A 15,513-nucleotide genomic window follows, 5' to 3' on the forward strand; every position below is an offset into this window, starting at 1 on the left:
GTCAGGCTATCTTTGACTGTGTGCCTGCGGGAGGTCCGCCGGTCACACTTAGGCGGTGGGTACGCCGAAGCCGCGGGACTGGCAGACCTCCCACAGGCACGCTGCCGAAAGCTGCCTGACTGCCGTACTTGGGGAGCAAAAAAGCTAGAGCCGTCCCTGCAGGCAAGAAGTGCTCTGTGAAGCTCCTTTGGAACATTCCAGGAGCATTAGTGTCCAAAGGCATTATGTTATACTCAGAGGCCCTAATAGATGGTGAATGCAGTATTATATCCATGGTTTGGATGAACTTCTACTTGTCAGTAGGCACTGTCCAGGTTGGAGAACCAATAGGCCTCCTCCAGCAATTCTGGAATCTCATCAGTCCTAGGAATGAGAGATCTCTCACTTTAATCTCATCCAGCCATTGATTGTCCACACATATCTGTGTCCCTCCATACTACTTCCTTATTGACACTGTGGGTACAGTCATAGGCTCATGGAGGGCTACATGATACCTCTTTCCACTATCTGTTACAGTTGTTTGCTGACCTCTACTTAGTGGTGGACTGGGATCCTCCATGGTCCCAATTGCGAAACTTGGTATTTCCAATCTCAGTCCAGGCTATGTCAGCCCTGTGCATTGCAGTAATGGTCTAGGAAGGTTCTGAGCTGCTCTCAGTAGTTTGAGTGAAAGACCCCCTCCTCCTCAACCCCAAATCCTGAATGAGATCTTCTCTTCCCCCACTTCTTTCGTTCCCATGTTTAGTCTGTTTCAGTGTCTCCCTCCTTTCCAAGTGCCTTGCTGTGCTGCTAGTACTTCAGGCACTACAGAAATGCGCTGGTAGCCAGCTGTCAGAGAGCATAATCAAAATGACTGATGGATTTCTCTTTATTTTGTTTCCAGTGGTTGAAGGCTGCTCAGTTTCACTCCGTCTGTGGGTTTGTCCAGAGACCACTATCCAGCACCTCTGACAGGCAAATACCCCTTGGGTATCCTGTGTCCATCCGTCAAATGCCTCTGTGTTTTGTCTTGGAGCAGCAGACGAAGAAAGGTCATCTTGGTGGCCTCATTCTAGCCACTTATTCTTGCAGCTTGTTCAGAATGGTTGATCCAGTTGGCTCAGTTCAGCCATCCCCAATATATCTTTTAGGCATGAAAATGGGCCACCACATTTCCCCCACACATACACCTGCCCATATCCTCCTGCAGAGGGGACACTCGGGAACACTTTGGTTATCTGAGTTGTTCATTTCCATCCACTAAGTAGCCCTCTGTCACTTAATACCTATGGCTCTTGCATTGTAAACTCTACCAGCCAATACCACCAACTGGTCTCATCCCACCTGGAATGTGACAGTATCTACTTCTTCCAGCTGTGTATTTAATACAGCTCAGTACTGTGGTGCACCAAAGCTCATAAAATACACAGTAGCATTAGGTGGACCATGACTCTAGGTCACCAGGGAAGGAGTTGTATGGAATGGGAGCTTTGACCAGATCCTGCAAGGTATTTAGGTGCCTAACATCTGTTGATTTCAGGAAGAGTTAGGTGCCCAAATACTATTGAGGATCTGGTCCTTCCTGCTTGGCAGACTCATCCGAGACAGTTCGGCACAGCAGAGAAATTCCACCCGTCAACTAGTGCTCTGCCAAATCCAGTAGTCCCGGATAGCATGAGGCTCAACCAGCTGCTTTGTAACCCCTGTGTTTGACTCTGAATTTCAGGCTTGAGATAAGGGTTGAGTTATCCACTGGGATGCAGGAAAAAGCTTTGGGTTGTGTTGCAGGAGATGTTCAAAGTAAGGAAGAACCCCATTCTCAGGGGAGCTCTTATGGGTTCAGGCAGCAGAGTTAGGTCTCTTCTATGTTTACCACTTTTCACTTATAATACATTTTTATGAGCTGGAGTGCTATAAAGAGCTTTTCCTCTTCTTTCTCCCACAGATTATGTAAGAGTACAACCAAATCCTTGTCTAGCTGGAAGGGACAGAAACGGGACACACTGAGTGTCACCCTATGGAAATAAACCCCTGAAGCCTTCACTGTGTTTCTTTGGTTTGTTTGTTTAAGAAACCCTTGTAGGAAAGTGAATAGCCCCAGAACAAGGCAGTAGATAAGACCATAAATTAGTAACTGCTTACAGCTGATTTAGTGTTATCCACAGGAACAGAGGAATGTCAGAGAGATTCTTGGGATATCTCTAGGAATTATAAAAGGGCTGTTTGTAGAACTGAGGGGGAAGTGTGTGACTGAGTAGAGCAGATATGTCTCTGGACTCCTGTTTTATAGTAGCAGATGCTTATGTGAGGATGTTCGCTACGATACATTCAGTATCTCTGTGTATTTTCTTTGATTTCAGTATTCTGCTAACATTATCTGTCTAAAACACAGTAGCTTGAGATCTATAAGGGTTACATCTATGTTGCATACCCCTTATGGTGGTGTGTAGAGTATAGACACTGCACATACAGCCCCAGCTCGGGTGTAGATAGCAGTGTAGATGGTGAGTCACTACTTAGATTGGTCAAGGTTTGGCTGAATCCTGTCTACACAGCTAAAAATATTGTCCTGCTGCAAAGCCTTTCCCCACCACAGTGAGATGCCAGAGCTTTCCCTCACCACAGCGAAAGGCTCCAACAGTGGAGAAAGACTCTTTCCCTGCCACTGCTCCCGTGCAAGAGCCTTTCATCGACACGTGTGGATGCAGCTTGCCTTTCACTGCAGTGTGTAGCTACACATATCCCCCACACTGCCCACCAGCAGTGTGCTGTAGATATACCCTGAGTTTTGTAATAGTCTGTCAGGAGCTACCTGTAGCTTAGCTGAGCTTGCTCACACCTATAAATTCAAAGTGAAAAGAAACCAAAGCTGCTGAAGTTTGCTTGTTTTCATGTCAACATTTTGTATAACTGTTGTTTTGGGTGGTTCTGACAAAGATTGTAAATTCCACCAGGAAACCCAAGAATGGGTTTGCTTAAACATACGCTAGCTTTGTCTGAAGCGCCATTTGTCATTATTTTTGTGATTGTTTGTTGTCTGAAGTTAGGCCAACCTTCACATTTATAGTCAAACTCTAATCCAGCCAAGTTTTACCTGTGTTTGGATTTTATGACCGTCCTTCACAGCTCTCTCGTTTAATGTATACATACCACTGATAGAGAGAGGGATGAAAGTTCATTCTCTAAATGATGCAGTCCAAGTGCCAATATTTGAAGGTAATTAATACAAACACCCTTAAGGTGAGGAGTAGAAGTTAGATAATTCAAATATTATGTTCAAAATTTTTATAGAATACATAGAGTGAAAAAAGGCACTCTTTTTGCTTTAAAAGCTGAATCGTTGTCATGTATGGTTCAGTAATAGGAAAGAACAGCAACTGGCAGCCACAGTACAAATGGATTTAGGAGGTAGCCAAATATATTTATGAAACTGGAGAAAATCTAGTTAGAAAGAAAGAAGGTGGTCGAGGTCAGTCAAAATGGGACAAGGCATGGTAAACCACAACTTCTTACTAACCCTCCATGTTCATGACCCTTCAGTGGAGTAAAATGCTCCTTGTTTCTTGGGAATGTTGTATTACTTTTTATTTCTAATATTTAGACCCCTTAGAAAACCTTTTAAGAGACCACAGCAAGAGCAAGGGACTGCGAGTCAAGGGACTCAGATTCTGTTTACTCGAGGCTGATGAGATGTGACAGTGCATAGCTGAAACTGGCACGTAAGGGTGAACTCGGAACTAGAATCTATTTGACAGCAGCAGATAAAGTTCATAATATGTTTAATTCAAGGCAAACAGTCAGTGCCTTTCCAGAAAAGCCTCCACTGATTCTAGTTCCCATCCTGCTACTGACTTTCTGATCATATTTAACCTCTCTGTGCCTGTTTCTTCAGACCTACTTCTATAAAATGCTTTGAGATCCTGGGATGAAAAGTGGTACAGAATATCTTTGGGCTTACCTACTTCCCTCCAATGCATGGATGATGCCCTTACTGAAGATATTTTGGGTTCCAGACATCTCGTATTTCATCTCTGACATTAAATTGCATTTGCAGGCCTTGTCTCCTAAAATCCTGATTCCCATTCAGAGTTTATTGTTCCAAATTCTATATATAGCAAACATCTTGAATGTTGGTACCCTAAATAACTTTACACCTGTCATACTTTTAATCCTTTTGGTTCAATCATGGATGTATATTACAAACAGGAGAGGTCCTTAGGTTGACCTGACATTACACTCCTTTTAATCTCTTACCAAGAAAGCTGCCGCTAAAAGTAATTCTGAAGCAATTTCCTATCAAACAAGCAGGCTTATCCCCAATTTAATGACTCCATACCTCAGCCAATAATCTCTGGTGTGGAACTAAATATCAGATGCTTTTAGAAAATCAAAGTGTACAATATGCTTCCCTTGTCTACTGTAGCAGCTATGTCACCGGAAAGAAAAATCTCTACAAAGTTAGTTAAGCATGACCTCCCTCACATAATAAACCAATCCTGACTGGCTGCTAAGTGATGGCTTCAAGGTGCTTTTTGATTCAATCTTGGAAATTATTGGGGACAATTTTACTATGACAAATGTATAATGGACTTGTTTATGTTCATTGGGTGTAGCTGATGTGTTCTTTAGTTTCCTTTTTTTAAGTGTTTTGTTTTTGATGCTTTACTGTTCTCTATGCTCTGTTCTGAAATTAGCAAATGTTTATAGCACAGATTTTTAAATTAGCATCCTTAAATATGCCCACAAAATTTGCTGTTGCTTCACCAGATGCGTCTTTCCCCATTAAACTGCAGTTACCACATATAAACACTCATTCTGCATGTGCACAAAATGTAGAAATATACACTTATGAGTTTTTTTTCAGGAAGGCCCAATGTAAAATTTGTCAAATGATTTAAGGCAAACTTTTTCTAATCTCCTAATGTGGGTATATGGTATCTAAGAGTATGTCTACATTGCAAAGTTGTCGACAAAACTTTTTTGTCTTTCACGGGTACTTAAAAAAGCCCTCTTGTGAAAGACAAAAGTTTTGCCGATACAAGTGGCAGTGTCTCACCTTTCGCTGTCCCCAGTGTCCCTCCCGGACCCCGTTTCCCCTTTCTTTTGGGGGTTGCCCCCTGGCAGTACCACCCACGGTTTCTGGGTCTCCCCACCCAGGGGAACCCCCACCCACTATACCCACCTCACCTCAGTATAAGGCTACTACCAGTCACCATCTAGCCCCCGTTCACTGGGGCAGACTCCGTCTGTAAAGGCCACTCATCACAGGCAAGGGGGGTTTGGACCTGCTGCCTCCGCCTACGCTTGGGCTGCCCCCTGCATCCCCAGTACCTATTTGGCCTTGCACAAATTTGCCAGGCAGGAGCTCCCCAGCTCCTCTCGCCTTTCCCTAGCCCTGCTCCACCTCAGGTACGCTCCCTAGCAGCCAGGCCCGTCTCCCCTCCACAGCTAGAAGAGACTCTCTCTCAGCCTCTGACTCACAGCCCTTTTATAAGGGCTAGCTGAGATCTGTTCAGGGCGTGGCTGCAGCTGTGCCTGCTTCCCCAATCAGCTTGGGAGCTGCTTGCCCCAGCCACAGCCCTCTCTTGGGCTGTTTCAAACCCCTCAGGGCAGGAGCGGGTGACCATCCCACTACAGCGTTGCACTACACCAAGGGCATCTGTATTCAAAGAGGACCCTTGCTGTGGATCTCCACAATTCTGCATGGACGTGGAGTCCACACCATCTTGATGGCTTCACCACTTCTTCCTGGGACTGTCCCCTGGATATGGCATCTGCCCATCTTCAGGAAACAGAGCAACAGGCATGGTGCTACTTGTGGAGGAAGATGGTACTCACTGTGAGGATGCTACAATATAGCCCACAGTGAATTTATTCAAAAATTGAAATGAATATTTGTGGGAAATTTGTTGCACTTGTTCACCCAGATTTCATTGTATGGGGTGAGTAAGCTATTTTTTCCTCATCTGAGGCCAAATCTTAGAGGTGGTGACACAAGAAAACTCCAGTATCAGTGAAATTTCCCCTTGTCATACTGAGACCATGTATATCAGACAAAATATTAAAGAGCGAGGAAAACAAAGTGACCTCCCACTGACTGGGGGAATTACAGAAATAATGTTCTGTATGTATAGGCCTCTGTCCAGGAAAATCCAGTATAGGCCTCTGTGTGATGTCACAAGAGAACTCGGATAGCAGGAAAACAAATACATTTCAGCTTGTTTAAGGCCAAATATAAAATAAAAATAAGATGGTTTCCATGGTAATTTAAAAAAGGAAATAAATATGAGGCCAGTTCTTGTCAGTCAAACACAGGGACTAAGCAGAAAAGATTTTTTTTTCCCCCATTAGACTTTTCTAGATGGTTCATGGGCTCAAGTGAAATAAGAATGGCCGTATTGCATCAGACCAATGGTCCATCTAGCCTGGTATACTGTTCTCTGTTCATTCTCTCTGAAGCATCTCGCACTGGCCACTCTCAGAACAGAGCAGTTTTCAGTGATCCACCCCCTGTTGCCCAGTCCCAGCTTCTGGCAGTTGGATGTTCAGGGATATGCATGCAGCCTTTATCTATGAAATGCCATCTGAAAACTACTCCTGCTGAACTGTGCTGACCCTCCTGGTTGCACAGAATGGGCTCAAAGAACCAGTACTATAAGAGAAACACCATGTAATTTCTATCCTGTGATCTATCCCAACAAGCATGCACACAAAAATATACCAGGAACAGCTTGAAATATTTGTGGGTACCCAGCTAGAGCAAAAATATAATCCTCAATGTTTCCACAGTTAATAGGCACAGATGTCAGACTCAAACTAAATCTGATTTGGAGTACCCTGGTGGCTTGAATTTAACAATTTATACTGCAGCAGTGAATCCAGGAGTAGTTTCCAGGCTAGTATTAAATAGACCATTTTATTTGTTTAATGTGCAGATATGACCAAGTGATATGTGGGATTCCACATTTATTTCTTCTCAATGGCTTCCATATTTGTTCCATTCCAAAGATCTTTCCTAATTGCCCAGCTCTGCAAACTCAGCCTAAATCTGAAAAACTAACTGTATTCATGCTGCAGTCAGATCTCAGCTGGCGGTTCCTTTGGGGTGGGAGACAGAACCAAATCCAGTTTACTTGTCCATAGTTGTCTTGGCTCTGCATGGCTAATGAGTAAAATTTGTGTTTTCTCAGTTATCACTCAAAACTCAAGAGTAAAATCTTCTTTTCTCACTTATTACTCGAAGTAATATAGGGAGCAGAATATTGTGCATGTAATGTGCCATGTTTGCATAGTTGCTTTCTTGGCTATTGCTATACTTTCCTAGTCTACTTTTCAGAGAAATACATTGACTAAAAGAAAGTATGTAAGGGAAGAGTGAGCAAAATCTAAGCACAACTCTAGTACTCAATAGCATCAGTGAATGGGGAGATGGGAGAGGAGTTATTCAAATAAAAGCATCATAAGAAAGATGGTATTTTAAATAAATGTAGCATGGAAAATCAAGTGTTTGCTTGATTTTTTTCAACGGTGTCATTTTAAGCACTGGCACCCTCTGAATACTTCCCGACTCACTACTCTTCTGCTCATATGGGACAGTTATTGTAGAGGAAGTGTTAATAGTATGGATTTACCCATTAAAACTAGTGAGCAGTACATTTGAAAGCTATGATCATTTATCACTTTGATGGAGATCTCTCCGAATTTGTCATCTTGCCAGTTCCATCCAACAAGAACCTCTGTTCCTGCTGCTGTTGTGTACTAATCAGAATGATGTCAGTGCTGCGCACATAAAGCTGCAAAAGTTCTCTCTCAACCTCCTCTATGTCTCCTTCCATGTGGGTCCCGTGCATAGCGGGATCTCCCTGTGTTCATTCATAAGGCCCCCTACATTGTCACAACTGAGTGTGTCTCTTAAACATCCTTTTCTGCCATGCTGCTTATAGTGAATCTAGTAGGTTGTATAAACAATCCCCATTTGTTGTTGCTCTTCCTTTAACCTCTGTCTACCTCTTTGTCCTTAGACTGTGAGCACAGATGATTCCTTCTTGAATTCTGGGAAGGTGCCTAGCACTTCATGGGCGCTATCATAAATAAACACAGAACTGAAGATTTCATTCCAGCTGTGATCCAGAAATAGCCCCACATCCCACAGTTTGGATGTGGATCCTTGGGTGCTTAGATTAAGTCTTCCAGTTCAATCCATTGCACAGAAAGGCTCAATCCACAAAGTTCAAATCCAAAACTGGGTTTTGAGAGTCTTGGGACTTGAGCCTGCAGTTCGGATCTGACATTCCAGTTCAGACCTGTCTCTAATTTGAGTGAGCCCAAAAGTCAGTCACTAAGTTTCATGTGGATTCACATTAAAATCATGTGGCATGGCAAAATTCTCTCACCCTCATACAATAAAACTGTCCAACACTGCTCCGGGTTCAGAAACTTGAGCATGAACCTTCACATGGACAGAATCTGAGTTTCTAGTTTGTCACAAAACTTCAGAATCAGACAAATGTCCCAGGATTTGTGGTTTCATTCCAACCACGTGATAGGGCTTTATATCATACTCTTTGAGTTCTCTAAGTTTTGTACTGAACAGAATCCTAATTCTGGCTACTTATTGAGTCTGTAACTGTTTCATACCCCCTATCAAGTACAGTGTGTTGGCAGATGGGAATTTATATGGTTTCCATGGTTACAATAATAAATATGATGTTGATCTGCCCAGAGTAGCTCTTGTTTTTTTCAAAAGGGTCTGTATGTTCCTTATTCATGGTCCTTGAATTTTACAATGGATTTCTTTTTCGCATATCTTTGTACAAATAACCAGACAGTTTGGAGTAGTCCTTTCAATCACAGTAGCTTTAGTGACATCACAATTTCTGTATGATTACATGATAGTGCGTGTCTTTAAAACATGGTAAGTAGTAGGGTGAATTTAAAATATGTTCCATTCGTGACTTGACAGATGCTACCCAAGTAAAATATACCCAGACCTTCACAGAAGTAACAGATATAGACAGTGATGAATTGCAATTTCACTGTTTTTATTATATGTAGGGAATTATAAAATTATATTGGTCACTGGAGCTGGTTGAATGAGGAAAATGCTAAAAAAAAAAATTTCTGGTTGCTCACATTTCTGTACGTTTTTTAGCAGGAACCATGTTTTGTATTTGTGTACTGGGGTAAAGAGAGGGATGCTGAGGTAATATTAGGTTCAACTCTGACAATCCCTTTTTTCAGCCCTTCAGTTGAACTTTTTGCTGAAGTACAAGCCAGAGTTCTCTTTCCAGAAATCATTAGACCGAGTTAAACCTCTAGGCTATTGTATGTAAAACCCTGAACATAGCTGTTAATAACTGTTCTCAGTCAGTTTCAGAGAGAGAGAGTACCATGCAATTTCTTAGTAAACATGCATTTAATATACATAAACATTATAAAGAGTATTTTGAACTACTTATGAATAATTTTTAAACAAGCTACTCGGTAGTAAGTCTACCAGTCCTTATATAAACTTCCCCACTGTGTTGCTGTTGCATATATTTAAACGCAAAGTTTCATCATAACACTTACACATCTATACATTTAGAATACATCATCTTTCAGAGATGATTTCTCTGTAGTGTGGCCGTAACAGGTAGAGTGTGTGTGTGTGTGTGTGTGTGTGTGTGTGTGTGTGGGTTTGTCATGGAGGCTCAGTAGAGGCCCGAGCTCCAGCCAGAGGATTCAGTTTGAGAGTGCTCCAGCGCTACAGAAGCGAGACACAAAACTGATTTAACCCAGGAGCAAAGTGTTTCTGGTGGAGTAACTGACTGAAGCTTTTGTTTGTTTTGTGCTGGCCTTTTCTATTAAATAAATCAAGTCCTTTAATGCTCTTTAATACTAGAAGGGCCAGCCTGGATTTATTTATACCCTAGGTGAGAAGAAACTGAGGCAGGTGCTCACGTGCAGCACTGCATGGGCCCACAGGAAGTGTACTGGAGTGACTTCCATGCCATTACAGGATTACATTTGTACAGTGCCTAGCACAATGGGGCACTATTGTAGACCTATTAACCCTACAGTAATAAATAGTAATCCTTTGTGCAGAGCTGACTGGATAATAGGCAACATTTAGTCACAAATACATTATCTGACAATGGGGGGGGGGGAAATAGCTGAATTATTTATTAATACTAGTCAACTAGCTCTAGTGGTCACCATTAAAATTTTAACAATATTGCCTTTTACTCGATTGACCTAAAGGCAGCAGTCCTTTAGTGAGGGTCATAGTGCAGTTAATGGAAGTCTATCCAACTGGCATATAAGCAATTTACTTAGGATTGTAGAGACACTTTCATCTCGAGGACCTCAAAGCATGACACAGAAATCATGGCGTGACAGCTATTTACAATGCAAAGCAACAGTCGTTCTGGGCAGGAAGTGAAGACAAATACCATGCCAAGTTTAAGTGGGAGAGGGGAATTTCAGTTAGGCAGAATGTCATTAACCATACGGGAATCTGACCAGAATACTAGAACAACAATACACATGAGACCTGTGCCATGTTTTAACTGACCACAGGTGGTCAATGTAATGTTCAGCAAGCACTCAGCTGAGAAGTTACAACACTTTTTTTTTCTTAACTGCACAAGCAACCATTTCAGGCTGACTTTGCCCATTCTTCTGAACACATCTAGTCCACACTAGGTATGCTCACAGGCTTAACACAATTTACTCCATGCTAGTAATTGAATATTTCTCTTTACTGTCAGGACTTTTGTTTCTGCATCTCATCTTGAAAGCTGGCACTTCCAGTATCACAGCTCTTCCACATACTGTGCTGAAGGCATTGTTTCCATACACAGCCTGATTTGGGAGGAAGTGTCAGATACTTAATCCAATCATTACCAGCTTCCAATAACACCTGACTGCGGGGTTCTTTCTCTCATCCAAGTAATGACCAGGCTTGATCCTGTTTTAGATCTGACAGAGGCACAGCTTGAGGTAGTGATATGGCTGTGGACTGAAACAGCAATACTAGCAAACAAAGTATGATGATGACTAGAATTACAAGATAACAGATGGATTATTTTGGGGGGCTGGAAGCATCCTTCCTAGCTAAACTTTCATGAGTAGCTGGTGTGGCGTGGGGGACTATGACTGTATAACACTGTGAACTCCATTTTTGTATCTTAGCTTCCATTTTGTGTGCTAATTGGCATTGTGCAGTTCTGTGTTTGGGGGGGGGGGGGAGCCCAATCTTGATGAGGTCAACCTATTCCAGATGCTATCCTGCTAGGGAAGCACGTGGGACACTTCGGAGAGGACTAACAATGAGAGGGCCATCAAGAGCTATCCACCTGAATGACTCTGTGACTCTCTTACTCAGGGGGCAATGGGTTTGCTTCATGTGGGACTCACGTTTTGGGGGATTGGAATTTCCCAGCTTGGGCTCAAGGCAAAACAGGATTAGAGACCATATTTAAGGGAGATGCTCTCTGAGAATGGTAGAAATCCACTGCCAAATGCCAGAAGACCAGACTGGAGAGAGAAAAGAAAGCAGGAAGAACTCTGCATACTATTGAAATGCTGACCAAACCTCAGACTTGCACTCTGGGGTGAGATCAGAGTAAGGTTGAGGGGGAGATGCACACCTGGAATGCATTATTTTGCAAAGATCTGTAATTCCTAGTGCTTTCTTAAGAGTAGAATGACTATGGTTAAAAAATTCCTTTGTCTGTGTTCTTTTCTTGCCTGCCACCTTCTCCTTGAAGGTGTTAATTAAGAACACCCGCAGCAATGTGGAGTGTATATGAACAACTGGAAGTTGAAGAGGTCTAAGGTACCATCTCAGGTGGCTGGGATGTAGAGCCCCTTGTCCCAAGAAAGAGTGACAAACATGAGGTATGCACCTGGGAGCATTCCTGAGATCCAGGGTGAAGAACAGTGACCCAGCTCTGCCCAGACGCAGTTAACTTAGGATCATGTGGGATTCAGTAATTGAATACTTTAGCAATAAATGGGGACTGGGCCAGGTTATGACAGTGGGTATGTAGTGGGATCAGTACCTGCCTCTAATGTTTCAGAGTGGTAGCCGTGTTAGTCTGTATCAGCAAAAAGAATGAGGAGCCCTTGTGGCACCTTAGAGACTAACAAATTTATTTGAGCATAAGTGGATTTGTTGTGTGGAGGGGGGCAGAGTTAATTTGATTTAACGCTGCTAAATTTGACATAACCTCCTAGTGTAGACCAGGCCTAAGAAACCCTTCTGTTCTACATGCTGGCTGAGAGTCACGTCTGACTGCGGAGTTGGGGTGCAGGGCCCTCTGGCTTCCTCAGGAGCCCCGCCCAGGTGAATTCGCTGCGGGAAATGCACAGTGTGGAAAGGGATGCTGAATACTCCAAGGTCAGATCCAGGAAGGTCAAAGCTGTGTAAGCCTCTTGCCCTGGTGACAGTATGCTCAGAGAGAGGGAGGCACTAGATTCCTGGCTGGCTTCATACATGGAGTAGTTCCAGAGCATTGCCCAGTGGCTCTGTGACAACTGGTGACAGAGGTGGGATAAACTGCACCCTGTGGAAAGAGCATCCTGCAATAAGTGACTGGTGAGCAATAAAACAAAGGGGGGTTAGCAAGAGACGTGCGTGCTGAAGGCTCAGAGAGGTGTGGTTCCAGGAGGTGGAGGAACCCACAGCTTAAACCTGAGAGAGAGTGGACCCCCAAGAAGGGCTGTCGCACTGAAGGGCTTCCTCCCAGGGACTGTGGGGAACTGAAGGAGCACAGGCCTGTGAGTCCTCCACAACTTGGGAAGAGCAAAGAGATGGCCTATAACCATCTCCTTAAGAAGGACACTGTAGAGCTGTGCAGAGAGAGAAAGGGCTGTGCATTGGAAAGTTCACCAAGGCACAGCTAATTGCTCAGTTGGAAGAGGATGATCACTCTAAGGAGCCGGTTCCTGACCCAGCTGGGGCTGTGAGAGGCCGGGAGCAGCCGAGCATCCCCGAGACCTGCATTCCTGACCAGCAGGTGGTCTCCCTTGGGTTCCCCGTTGGTGGGTCTGAGCCAGATGGAATTGGAGCTGAGACTGAAGGAGTCAGAGGACCACGAGAGACAGGGAAGGCATGAAGCAGAACAGCAGGAGAGACAGCGGCAACATGAACTAACGATGGCTGAGCTGAGAGGCAGTGGGACCATCCAGGGGTGAGTGGGGATGGACCCCGTGGTGCCGATTCTGCAGGGAAACTCTACATTAAATTGTTGCCCTAGGTTAAAGAGGGGGGAGATATAGATGCCTGTCTCACAGCCTTTGGGAAGTCTTGCAATTGAAACCAGGCTGACCCTGCGGATAGGCTCCAGTGTCTAGCTCCGTTTCTGGGTCCCAAGGCCATAGAGCTGTTTAGCCAGATGGGTGGGATGGCAGATTCACTCCCACTCCCAGCCCCAGCATCTATGTCTGCATGGACTCTCCTGGGCTCAGGTCCCTCGGACCCCCAGTGGGAGCGGAAGGTGATGGTCAATGGGGAGACATTCCTGGGCTGACGAGATCCTGGGATAGAGAGAACTGTTGTCAGGCCCCGGGTGATGCAGCCTCACCAGATGCTGAGGGGCTGTGTGACATGGCTGAAGGTCCTAGGGATGAAGCCATTCACCCTGCTTTTGGCCCAAATTCCACAGGAGGTGTTGGGCTGGCTCATAGTTGAGGTTCTCCAAGATATCGGCTGTGACCTCCTGTAGGGGGATGATTGTCTCTCTTTGGGGCCTGGTCTACACTAGGAGGTTGTCGAATTTAGCAGCGTTAACTCAAATTAACCCTGCACCCGTCCACACAACGAAGCTATTTAGTTCGACATAGAGGCCTCTTAAATTCAACTTCTGTACTCCTCCCCAACGAGGAGAGTAGCGCTAAATTCGACATGGCCATGTCGAATTAGGGTAGGTGTGGATGGAAATCGATGCTAATAGCTCCGGGAGCTATCCCACAGTGCACCACTCTGTTGACGCTCTGGACAGCAGTCTGAGATCGGATGCTCTGACCAGCCACACAGGAAAAGCCCTGGGAAAATTTGAATTCCTTTTCCTGTCTGGGCAGTTTGAATCTCATTTCCTGTTTGGACATAATGGCGAGCTCAGCAGCACTGGCAACGATGCAGAGCTCTCCAGCAGAGATGGCCATGCAATCTCAGAATAGAAAGAGGGCCCCAGCATGGACTGATCGGGAAGTCTTGGATCTGATCGCTGTGTGGGGCGATGAGTCCGTGCTTTCGGAGCTCCGATCGAAAAGACGGAATGCAAAGATCTACGAGAAGATCTCAAAAGCCATGGCAGAGAGAGGATACAGCCGGGATGCAACGCAGTGCCGCGTGAAAATCAAGGAGCTGAGACAAGGGTACCAGAAGACCAAAGAGGCAAACGGACGCTCTGGATCCCAGCCCTAGACATGCCGTTTCTACGAGGCACTGCATTCCATCCTAGGTGCGGCCACCACCACTACCCCACCACTGACCGTGGACTCTGAGGATAGGATATTGTCGATGCCCGCTTCCTCGGAGATGTTAGTGGACGGGGGAGATGAGGAAGGAGATGAGGAGGACGAGGCAGTCGACAGCGCTTACAACGCTGATTTCCCAGTCAGCCAGGATCTCTTCATCACCCTCACGGAGATGCCCTACCAACCCTCCCAAGGCCGTAACCTGGACCGTAACCTGGACCGTGAATCAGGGGAAGGATCAGTAGGTAAGTGTTTTAAACATTTATTTTAAACAGAATAGGAATGGTATCTTAACAATGGGTTTTTCATGATTAGTTTGCCCTAAGCGCTTTAGTTTCTAGTCCTTGCCAGTGCAGCTACTGGAAAATTCTGTCAATATGTCCGGGGATAGAGCAGAAATCCTCCTGGGACATCTCCACGAAGCTCTCCTGGAGGTATTGTGAAAGCCTTTGCATGAGGTTCCTGGGGAGAGCGGCCTTATTGCCTCCTCCGTGGTAGGAAACTTTTCCACGCCAGGCTAGCAGCAAGTACTCCGGGATCATTGCCTCGCAAAGCATGGCGGCATACGGCCCTGGTGTTTGTTGGCATTCACGCAGCATGCGCTCTTTCTCTGTCTCCAAAATCCTCATCACAGTGATATCACTCATGGTGACCTGCTTTGAATTAGGGGAATGTTAGTATTGGGACTCATTGCCTGTTCCTTTACATAACTGTAACCGGCAGTTTACAGCCACGCGGTGGAGGCGGGACAGGGGCAGCATGCAGGGATCTTTCCCGGGGACAGCCGCGATGGGGGTGGGACAGGGGCAGAGTTCATGCTGGCCGGATTGCCGGCAGCAGGAACTGGCCAACGCTAGGATCATTGCTTGGAACGTGAAAGGAGGGCACTGCTATAAATTAAGCTTTAAGCAGCCAAAAGTCTACAGCTTACCATGTCCACCTGCTAGCTGAATTCCGTTGTCTGGCCCCGCTTGTGTGATCTGTACAGCAAGACCCCAGGCACTCAATGGGAAGGCCAAAAATTCAACCTTGTACTGAGTGCGCATGTGATAGGTAATGTGCATGGTC

The sequence above is a fragment of the Malaclemys terrapin genome, chromosome 7, assembly GCF_027887155.1.
Source record: "Malaclemys terrapin pileata isolate rMalTer1 chromosome 7, rMalTer1.hap1, whole genome shotgun sequence".
Lineage (NCBI taxonomy): Eukaryota > Metazoa > Chordata > Testudines > Emydidae > Malaclemys > Malaclemys terrapin.